General features: G+C 34.0%; 1 pseudogene; it reads right to left on the bottom strand.

The window, feature by feature from the left end:
• Window positions 1-3,034: 3,034 nt before the first annotated feature.
• Window positions 3,035-11,766, bottom strand: LOC114170174 (annotated as a pseudogene).
• Window positions 11,767-11,969: the final 203 nt, after the last annotated feature.

Below are 11,969 nucleotides of genomic sequence, written 5' to 3'. Positions count from 1 at the left end.
GGAATCGACATCTAGTAAAAGTCATGGAATTTGTCACTTATAGTCCAATTTCTACACCTCCAAAATAATTTGCCATTGTTTTTCACACTAGTTGCATTTAAGAGCAACAATCTTTCCCCACACCAATACACTTTAGATGATATTTCTAAAGATCACGCACAACTTTGCGACATTTTCAAACCATTATTTCTCTGTGTAGAATGAAATCCTTTGCTACCACTCTTCATCACTGTACAACGTTGTACAAACCTGAATGATGTTGCCAACATTCCACCCCCCCCCCCCACCAAGACGATCTGTAGAAGGTCCTCACCACCGCTCGCCAATCCTGAAATTAAAATTTTAGGTTAGGTTTCATAAATTACCGAAGTCCTTCTTTTAATTTAGTCCACAAAATTAAAAACTTAACTAATTTTGTTTTAAATCATGTGTTTATTGTAACTTAAGACAGAGCTGAAAGCGAAATCATGACGTGACAATCCGTTTGCCAGGTGCCAAAAATAACTAAATGCGTAAAAAAAATAGAACCAATTCCAAGTGTTTCAAAACGTGAGGAAACTAAATAGAGCAAACTTTAGATGAGGGACAAAAACCAAAATCGCTTAATTGAGAAATGAAAAACATAATTAACTCTTTTATTTTTCACATATTTAATTTATATTTATATTTTATTTTAGTTTTACGGAATATTTTTGGATAAATAATACACCGAAAATGTATCACTTTAATCTTCCACTTATTTAATTTAAATTTATATTTTATTTTAGTTTTAGGAAATATCCTTGGATAAATAATACACCAAAATTGTATTATTTTATTTTCCACATATTTAATTTAAATTTATATTTTATTTTAGTTTTGGAAAATACCATTACATAAATAATACACTTGAAATGTATTATTTTATTTTTCACATATTTAATTTAATTTTAGTTTTAGGAATATCCTTGGATAAATAATGCACAAAAAATGTATCACTTTAATTTTTCACATACGATCACTTTATAGTTAAAAAAACATTTTTTTAGGAAATGTTAACTGGATTTCCACGTTCTTAACATATATAAAATTATGTTAACTTTTTTAATTTGTATTAATTTAGATATTTAATAATTTTTATTAAATAAAAATTTCAACTAATAAAATAAATTTTACTTTATATTAATTTTTATAAATATTTAAAAATTATTATTTTAATATTTATTATTTGTAATTCTAAAAAATATTTCTTAAAAAAATATTAACCATATTTCCACATCCGATGTTAAATTTTCATATTTATATTAATTTAAGTATTTAATAATTTTTTTAAAATTTTTAATAAATTAAAATTTAAACAAATAAAATATATTTTACTTTATATTAATTTGTATAAATATTTAAAAATTTATTATATTAATAGTTATTACTTTTAATTTAAAAAGAAACATTGTTTGAATATGTTTATCGGATTTCACATCTAGTTAATATATTTAAATTATATTTAAATTTTTAATTATTAAATTATTCACTAATCCTTTTTTAAAATTTTATTAAGTTGAAATTTAAAAAAATAAAATGTGTTTAATTTTATGTTATTTCAAATAAATATTTAGAAAATAATTATATTAAATAAATTATTTATTAAATTTTAATTGAAAAATTCAGTTTAATATAATTTAATATATGTTTACCGGATATCACATCCATATGTAATGAAAAAAAAAATAATATGTCGATATTTGTAAAAAAAACAAAATTCGAATGTCAATATTTGTAGAACAAAACTAAATATTGAATGTCGATGTTTATAATAAGAAAGAAAAATACCGGATGTCAACATTCATAAAAAAAAAAAAAAACATATCGGACAAAAAAAAGGTATCGGACGTCGATATTCTTAAAACACCGAATATAGACATTTGCTTAAAAAATAAATTTGGGATGAGTCGGCTAGAAAGAAAAAAGTATAATTACTTTTAACTAAGGAGTAAATAAGGAGTAAAGTGGGAATCTAAAAAAGAAATTGGAGGTGCAAAAGATGTGTTTGAACGTGCAGGGAGAAACCCCAAAGAAAGATTCTGGAAAACAGTAGTTATATATACCTTGTGCACATATTGTATTCATCCATGGTTTGAGTACTTTTATATAGAAAAGAAAGATTTTTTACTTGTATCCGTTTGTTAATTAAGTACGAGGTGATTTGTTTTGTTCAAAGCCTTTTACGGTGATGTTACTAATTCTCACTAGGGAAATTCTTTAGGGGCCCAAATGTTAGGAATTCATAAATGTGAAGTCTAATATCAAACGTTTGTACTGGACATTTTTCTATTTTAGTCACCACCATCAAGAAACACATTCATTTAAAAACATCAAATAATTACAATTTATTTTCTTCTAAAACATACAAGTCTAAAAGAAAAGTTTTTGTTTTTTCAAAAGAAAATATGATATTGTAAGCATATAATTTTTTTTCAGCTTTTAATGGTTTAATATATATTTTTAATTTTAGTTCATCAAATTTTTTATTCATTTATAAAAAATGATGTGGTTTTCGTCCTTCAGCATGGATAGAGTCATGTGATTTTTGTAAATTGTAGGGATTAAAAACTAAGAACCTTTTGAACGGAGTAAACCTTAAAGGTAATATTTTTAGGTATTTTTAGTATATTTATGTCTTGTTTTAAGTATCTTTATACACAACTATATAGTTTTGGAAATATACATGAACCATACTGCTACGATATCGGCAAAGAAGGAGTAAGATATATTTGGAAAAGTCATCTATGATAAAATTATAAAATTTTATTTTTCATACACAATCACAAAAGAAGGAAGTGAGACCGATATCACATAAAAAAATATATACCACATATATGAATAAAATAAAATAAAAACTCTTTTAAATCCATAAACCTAATTTTTATTATATTTTATAAAGATTTAGATTAATTTTGTAGTGACTAGTCAGGATAAATGAGTCTCATCCCATGGCTTAGTCCAGACAAGCAACTCCAAGCCCAACTAGGTACTTTGATTCTGCATCCCCTTCTGCTCACTTTATCTGCAATATCTTCTCTGCTTCAGCTTTCTCTTTTGCGACCACCCACAATCTTGCAGCTACTTATGATGGTACAATAACAATGCAAAGGGTCACCAAGAAAACATAAAAACATGTATAAACAATTGGTTCAAACAAGATAAAGTTTCGGCAAGTGTCTCTAAGTATGTGTGTTTAAGGTGACACCAATGAGTATAGGAAAACAATTGTTCAGGATAATGATGCTAATGGTACCAGGACTTTAGGAGGTAGGAATACTAAAGAATGATTCAAAACCTTTCAGCTAGGAAATCTTTGAATTCCATATTAAACAATCACCTATTTTGTTGGCATAGTTGGAAAGGAAATATGAATAACACTAACTAAAGCAAAACGTGAACATACTAACATTTATCTCATTCATGACTCTCTTCATGCACTTTTCTAGCTCTATATCCACAATAAGAGTCTGAACTATCTCGTAACCATAAGCTCACATAACCTAGAAAAAAGGAAAACAGATGAAGGATGTCCTATTTCATTCTTAATTTAAAATAAAAATAAATACCTTCCCAAGTTCTTCCTACATTGCTTTCGCATTTTCATTGTTCTGTTCAAAAGTAACATCTAGTTCCAAATAGTTTCATCTTTGAAACTAGGGGTGGAAAAAAAAATCTAATTTTCATGATCTAATCCATTTTATCCATTTTTTCTCTAATCCAATTTATTTAATATCCATTTTATTAAAAATCCAATCCATTTAAACTCTATTTTATTGGATCTGGATTTCGATATGATATACATTTTATATATTTTATGGATTGGATATCTATTCTCTAAATCTAGATTTTCAAAATGGATAATAAAAAATATCCAATCTAAATTTTCAATTTATATTTTTGGTTAGGTTAGGCTAAAGGTCGAGACGGACTAGCCCAATTTTAGTCGTATTTGACTGAGTTGGCGTGACCCTATACAAAATTTGGCCGAATTCAGTCAAGTCGGTCCCGATCGAAATTTGGCCCAGCCGGTCTTGTACATAATTTGGAAGTATTCGGTCGAGTTGACCCTGACCCAAATTTGACTGCATTGGGCTGAGTCGACCCAGACAAAATTTGACTGTATTCGGTTTAGACGACCATGACCAAAATTTAGCCGTATTCAGCCTAGTTGACTTTGGTCAAAATTCGGTCGAATTCAATCGAGTTGGCTTCGATTGAGATGTGGTCGAGTCGGCCTTAGCCCAAATTTGGTCGTATTCAATTGAGACGACCTATGATGAAATTTGGCCGTATTCAAATGATTCGGTCACGATCAACATTTGGCCGTATTCAACCGAGTCGACCACGACTGAAATTAGGCCGAATTCAGTCGAGTTGGCTCCGATCAAAATTTGGTCGTGTTGACCTCGACCGAAATTTGGTCGAGTTGGTCCTGGCCTGAATTTGATCGTATTTAGCAGAGTCAATCGCGACCGAAATTTGGTCATATTCAAGCGAGTTGGTCCCGACCTAAATTTGGCCAAATTCAGTCGAGGTGGCCATGACCAAAATTTGGTCGAGTCGGTCCTAACCCAAATTTAGCTGTATTCGGTCGAGTAAGTCCCGAACGAAATTTGACTGTATTCAGTTGAGTTGGTGGTGATCGAAAATTGGTCATATTCAGCCGAGTCGGTCCCGATCGATGAATTTAGTGGAGTCAACGCTGACCAAAATTTGCTTGATCAGACCCTGACCAAAATGTGGCCATATTTGGACAAGTCAACTTTGGCCAAAATTTGGTCGTATTAGGCAATATTGGCCCTAATTGAAATTTGACCAATCTTGGCCCAAATTTTTCAAAGTCGGCCCGGGCCCAAATTTGGTCACGTCGACCTCAATCAAAATTCGTTCGAATTTGGTCTAGTTGACCCTAGTCAAAATTCGGGCAATTCGACCCCAGCCAAAATTTGGCCGAATTCGACCAAGTCGAGCTCGACCAAAATTCGGTCGGGATCGACCAAAATTCGGTCGGGATCGATCAAAATTCGGTCGACCCAGAGCGAAAGTCAACCGAGTCCGTCCCATACTAAAATTTGGACTCGTTAGCTCCGACAAAAAATCTGCCAAATTTTATGATGTTTGCCCTATGGACACGAGTTTTAGAAAATTCAATTTAAATTTATTTTATGAAAAATAGATTTTGGATTTTGAACTTGATCAAAATATTCGGATCTGGATTTAAAAAAAAATCAAATCTACTTTTTCTGAGAAAATAGATTTTGATCGAAAATCTAATCCAATTATTTAGATCCAAAATGGATGTGGATTGGATCATTAAAAATCCAATCCATGATCACCCCTAATTGGAATACTTGCTCTGATAACTGAATATTAACATGAGTAAAAAAGTTTCAATATGAGGATCCACATATAACCCTAATTTCCTTTCTTTCAAGTAGATTCAAAAGCACCTGAATAATCACCATCAAAGACATAGGATTGTATATGTGCTCTAGTATGTAGTAAGCATCCACTGCCTTTTCTGCCAATGCTCGATATTGGATAGAAGAAACCATAATAACAAACACATTCTCCTGATGGAATTCATCACAACATCAAATAATTAGCTAAAAAGTTCACAATCCAAAGGAAACTCAATATTATGTCTCAAATTCATTGATCAGCCTACTGTTTTCCACTTTGAATATATAAGGAGTTTTCTAGTTTAACTTTTTTAATATGGCACAACAAATTACAACATATACAAACTAACTTTCTTTTTGCCAAAATTTCTTTTGGCATGAATGTGAAAGGCTATAAATCCTAGCTAACAAAGGGGCTGGAAAAACAGCCAATAATGAACCTTGAATGGCAATTAAGCCCTAATTTAATGTAAATTTTCGTTTTTTGGATTAATTGTGATTAATCAAGGTAATTTAGAGTAAGAGAGAGAAGAGAACATAGAGAGAAAGACATAGGGCAACCTTGGGAATCGTTTGGGAATTATTTTGAGAGAGAAAAAGGGCTGCATTTTTGTGAGGATTAAGAACTATTGCTGGAAGCATCAAGGGGGCACATTGTTAATTAAGAGGAAACTTTAAATTTTCAAGCTTAAGCAAGGAAATCCAAGTTATGGGAGCTTTTACTCGTTATTGATGTAATTGATATGAATTGCATGATATCTTGAGTATTGGTTGTGTTTAAATTCTACAATTGAGTGATTCCTATTCGAGTTTTTGGAATTTTCCAGAAACCGCCTGGCAATGTGGAAGGAATCGCTAGGCGACACTTGTGTTTTAACCAATTTCTAGGTTTTTTTCCCAGAAACCACCTTGTTAGTTTTGAAATGGTTGAAATGCCAAGAAGGGGAGGGGGTTGAATTAGCTAGTTAAAAATTTAGGCTATCTTTGAAAGCTAAAACCCTCATTTAATTGAATCAATTAGATCACCAAGTTAGTATGAAAAAGCTACTGAATTGTATACTTTCAATCGGTCAAAAACAGAGTTAATCGATTGATTTTACTAAACAAATTATGTTATGGTCTAATCAACCGATTGAAACAGAAAAACAGTCGATTGAAATACTGAGAAAAATGCAGAAATGCAAGTTCAAAATGCTGCAGATGTCATGAAAACATGCAAGAACATGAAAATGATGATTAAAACACAAGTTCCTTAAAACTTTAAATGAATATGCAAGAGAGAAAGGTTAGAGAGGAGATGAGATCATGAGATTTTTATACTAGTTCACTCAAACCTGAGCTACATCCAGTTTGTCAAGGCAACCTAAGCTTGACTTTGCACTATTTCAAAGGATTTACAAAGTATCCACCCTTACACTTTCAAAATATGCAAAAACCACACAAAAAGTCTCTTGAATCACACAAGAATCACACCAACACTGCAAGATCCCTCTTGCAGACCTTGAAAACCACTAGGCACACACAAAGCTTAAGAAAGATCAAACCTTAGTGGTAACATAGTCCAGCCTACTACAAACCACTTTCTCCAAGCTTCAAACTAAGCCAAAAGCTCCAAGAATTGATCTAAGATCAATTTTCAATAGTTGCAGTCTGAATGATCATGAAAGAGAGAGTTTCCACAAGTTTCCAGAATAATTTCATGCTAAAGAATGATCAATAGCGCTCTCTTTCAAAAATCATAACTCGTATAGTCAAACTGTTACGAAATTCAACAGGTTGATTTCCAAATCAATCGGTTGATTTCATTTGACTTAAGTGAAATCAGTCGATTAAAAAATAAATCAACTGATTGAATTAGTTGCAGTTTAAGACTACTGCAGCCAACCTTTTAACCTGTTGAAAAACCATTTAATAGACTAAAAAACACACCAAAGACCAAATACATCAAATTAATGCTACAAGGTCTACAATATGAATTACACAACCCAATTTTCTGGGTTTTCTATGAATGGCCTGGCGGTGTGAATACCCGCCAGGTGACGCGAACTTGTTTTACCCGATATTGACGTTTTGGGGGGTTTAGGATGGTTCTGATTGAGGAAAAAGGGAGTTCTAATTGGTTGTGGATGATTGTATGTCCTAATTGTTAAATGACATTGTGATTGGGAGTTAAATTGAAAGAAATTGTATGAACATATCTTTAAGGTGTGAGGATTTAGGGGATTCTGATGTTAAGTGATACTGGACATATAAGTCATGTGATGGATGGTATATTAACAATTTAAAATTGATTGTTAGTACCCTTGGAAGCATAGTTGCATGTAAGAGATGCGAAATTAGCATCGAAGGAGGGATGTGAAGTTTCAGAGGGCTTTGGAAGGTGTTACAGAAACTAGGATTTTTCCCAGTATTGATGCACCGCCTGGCAGAGAGCAACTTGCCGCCAGGCGACAACGGAGAATGCAATGGTTATTTTCCATTCTAGGTCTTGTGGGCGTGGGTATGGATTCCATTGGATGGCTGAGAGAAATAGGATTGTAAAACTAAAGTAGAAATATGCTATTGTGAATACATTGAAGGTTAGCGAGATAAGCATGATTAAAGGAGGTGTATTGGGATTCCATATTTTAGTGAATTAATGTTGTAGTGAGATTTGGGTGGAGTTATAAAAGGATGTAGTGGCTGGTTTAAGTCAAGTATAGGTAGGATACCTTAGTTCTTGGTTTTAACTTGTAAGAAATTTGATTTTTTACTTGTGAGTGAATGAGTATGTGAAATATTTGAAGGGAATGCACTGTGTTATAATAAATGATAGGAAATGGAAGCACTGTTAGGATCAGGCTGAAAAGTAGGAATCATTGGGGAATTGTAAGACAGTGAAAGGGTCAGAAATCATTGGGTTCAAGTCATATGCATGCCATTTGTGTGTTATTTAATTGATTATTATTTTAGTTATATGCATGATCATGATGAGTGATAATACAATCCTATATTCATAGGAATTATCATGAAACATGAATTAGTTGAATGATTGTGCATTAATTTGACATTGGCATGGTTATGGGTTCGAACCTTGGTATAATCAAATTAAACTTTCTTTTTGCCAATTTTCTTTTTGGCATGGATACAAAGGGTCAGAAACCCTAGCCTTCATAAGGGGAAGCTAAAAGGGCTGGAAAACCACCTAGTAATGGTGCTTGAATGACCATTAAGCCAACCGTTAATCCATTTTTGTTTTTTCATTAACTTCATGAAATAAATGGCTAAAAACTTGAGAATAAAGAGTTTTCTGGAAATTTTGGCATAGCAACTGAGGGTGAGTGGTGAGGTTGTGTTGAGTGCATGCAAAAGACAGAAGTGAGAGTGCAGAAAGAGTATTGAAGGAGGAATTACGAGCTAAGGTGAATTGAGATCAAGAACTCAAGGATTTGGGCGCATTTGAGCAAGGATTCCAGGTTAGGGGAGCTGGACTTCGTTATTTTTATTCATGTAGTTAGTATTGCATGATTGATTGATTATTTGGATGTTTGAATTGTGATAAAACTTTGCAATTGCATGTTTTTGGAAATTTCCAAAAACCGCCTGGCGGGCCTTTAAAGCCGCTAGGCGACCCATACCCGTTTCTATCTACTTCTGGGTTCCAGATGAGGAACTGCCTGGCGGTACGAGCCTGATCGCCAGGCGACACATGTGTGCTAACCCAGTTTCTGAGTTTTTTTATGACCTGCCTGGCGGTGATGAACTTCCACCAGGCGACGTGAGTCAATTTGACTCGATTTTGGTGTTTTGGGGTTTCTAGGAGAATTCTGATCGGGGAAAAAGACAGTACTAACTGCTTGTGAGTGATTGGAAGTTAGAATTCATTGAAGTATAGGAAATTGAAGGTTCCATTTGATGAAAAATTGTATGAACATGGTTTTAGGGTTGATGATTAGGGATTCTCAAAGTTGCACTAAATTAAGTGGTAGTTGTTAATGAAATGTCGTATATTGGAGTTTTAGGAATGAACCTTGAATCTAAATATAAAATCTCTATTGAAAATTACTTAATTAAAATAAATAAATAAAGAATTGAAATTCAATCGTCATAATTTTTTTTAATCCCAAACGGGGGAAAATTTAAAACATTGTTCAACGCGCCAACGATTATTTAACAATGGTAATATGGTTATTACAAATTTCAATATCCAATAAAGATAGTAAAGAAACATAAATAAATTCCTAGCTCAAATCCCAAGCTAGCCTTTCTCTCCATCTCTAAGCGTCAACAACATCACCTGTAGCATCATCTGCTCCCGTATAAAAAATTACACGATCATCGCCAAACACAAACAGAAAGGGTGAGCTCATAAAAATTGATATATAATTTAATAAAACCATAAAACACCCAACTATTTGATTCTAAATATTTCTTGGCCAAGACCTCAATACCCCAAGGCTTTTCAACCTTCAAATCACACAAATAGTTAGCCTTGGGCTCAAGATTTATGATGCTCACACGAACCTGCCCGCTCGTGGTCATGCCTCTACAAACCTCCCCGCTCGTAGTAAGGTTTGAACAAATATCCACACAATTATAAAGTCAATGCACAGGCAATTCAACTAATACATGTTTCGTGATAATTCCTAAAATTTTAGGATTACATTATCACTCCTATTCAATCATAACATTAAAACGATGTATATTTTAAAATATCATACAATTAGCATACATAGGACTTGAACCCAAGTCCTCTCACACAACTAAGTACTCTCAACCACTTGAGCTAGTACTTTTCCACATCATAACAATTTGCATTAAATATCATAAAGACTCATACTACCCGCATTTATTAAATAATTATTTATTTAATTATTTAAATTTCTCGGGTCTTACATTCCCTCAACCTTAAAAGATTTTCGTCCACGAAAATTGGACTTACCAGGAAACAAGTGCGGGTAGGATTGCCTCATGCGATCCTCCATCTCCCAAGTCATCTCCTGAGTAGCTTCATCCTAGAGGACTTTCACCGTCCAGATCTCCTTTCGTCGCATCTTCTTCACTTGATAGTCCAATATCCTTACCAGTCTTGTGTTCATGGTCATATCCTCTTTGATCTGAATGTCATCCAACTCTAACACATGTGAGGGATCTGCTACGTATTTCCTCAACTGCAACGGAATTAATTGCAACGAATTTTCAAAAATAGGGACTCAATTGAGTCAAATAAAAATGGGGGGACCTACCTGAGATTTTGTTACAAAAATGGGGACCTCTGGAATGATTTAACCTTTTTTTTAATCCCAAACGTGGGAAAATTTAAAACATTGTTCAACACGCCAACGATTATTTAACAATGGTAATAAGGTTATTACAAATTTCAATATCCAATAAAGATAGTAAAGAAACATAAATAAATTCCTAGCTCAAATCCCAAGCTAGCCCTTCTCTCCATCTCTAAGCGTCAACAACATCACCTGTAGCATCATCTGCTCTCGTATAAAAAATTACACGATCATCGGCAAGCACAAACAGAAAGGGTGAGCTCATAATAAATTGACACATAATTTCATAAAATCATAAAACACCCAACTATTTGATTCTAAATATTTCTTGGCCAAGACCTCAATACCTCAAGGCTTTTCAACCTTCAAATCACACAAATAGTTAGCCTTGGGCTCAGGATTTATGATGCTCACACGAACCTGCCCGCTCGTGGTCCTGCCTCTACGAACCTCCCCGCTCGTAGTCCTGCTTTACGGACCTATCCGCCCGTAGTCCAACACACGTGATCAACAAGCTACGTACCTCCCTGCACGCAGCATCTCTCAAGTTTGAGCACAAAACATACAAACCTACCTCGCTCAAATCCCCACACGAGAGTAATAGGATATGAATCTCCCCGCTCATATCCTCACGTGTTCACCACCATCCATGAACCTACCTGCTCATGGCACAACATCTCCTGATCCAAGTCCGCTTTAACGCGTAAAACAACACACACAAGCCCATACCTGCAACAAATATCGTCTGACGCAGCCTAAGCGTCGCCAGGCAAAAATCCAATGTAGACCACTTGGCAGAACACCTCTACCGCTAGAAGCCACGTCGTTCCAGACCCTCTATTTTGAGGTCTATCGCCTGACGGAGCATACCCTGCCGCCAAGGGCCACATTGTGCAGGAACCTCCCTCTTGCTCCTATCGCCTTGCGGTCTCACCCGTGCCGCCAAGCGCTATACCACTAGCGTACTGGCTACTATTTTAGCACCCAAAGCCAATTATCCTACAATCCTGTAATACCTCCAAAGGCATTATTGTACTCTCATCCATTTGGTTCTGATTCTTAATGCCTTGTCGCTCCATGCATGATTTCATTACCTATAACTTAGAATCCCTATTCCTTTTATTCAAAGACATATAATTCTTCCAATTTTTTTTGCTCTTATTATCCAATGTCTTAATTCAACTTATAAAAGTGACACATAATCTCGCGCTTTAGAGTATGTAGTCTGCTCACATCCCATTGCAACAGTACTACCTCTTCCTCTCACATAACTCTAAACCAA

Source organism: Vigna unguiculata, chromosome 11, assembly GCF_004118075.2.
Source record: "Vigna unguiculata cultivar IT97K-499-35 chromosome 11, ASM411807v1, whole genome shotgun sequence".
NCBI classification, from domain to species: domain Eukaryota; kingdom Viridiplantae; phylum Streptophyta; class Magnoliopsida; order Fabales; family Fabaceae; genus Vigna; species Vigna unguiculata.
This window is presented reverse-complemented; position numbering and strand designations above follow the sequence as displayed.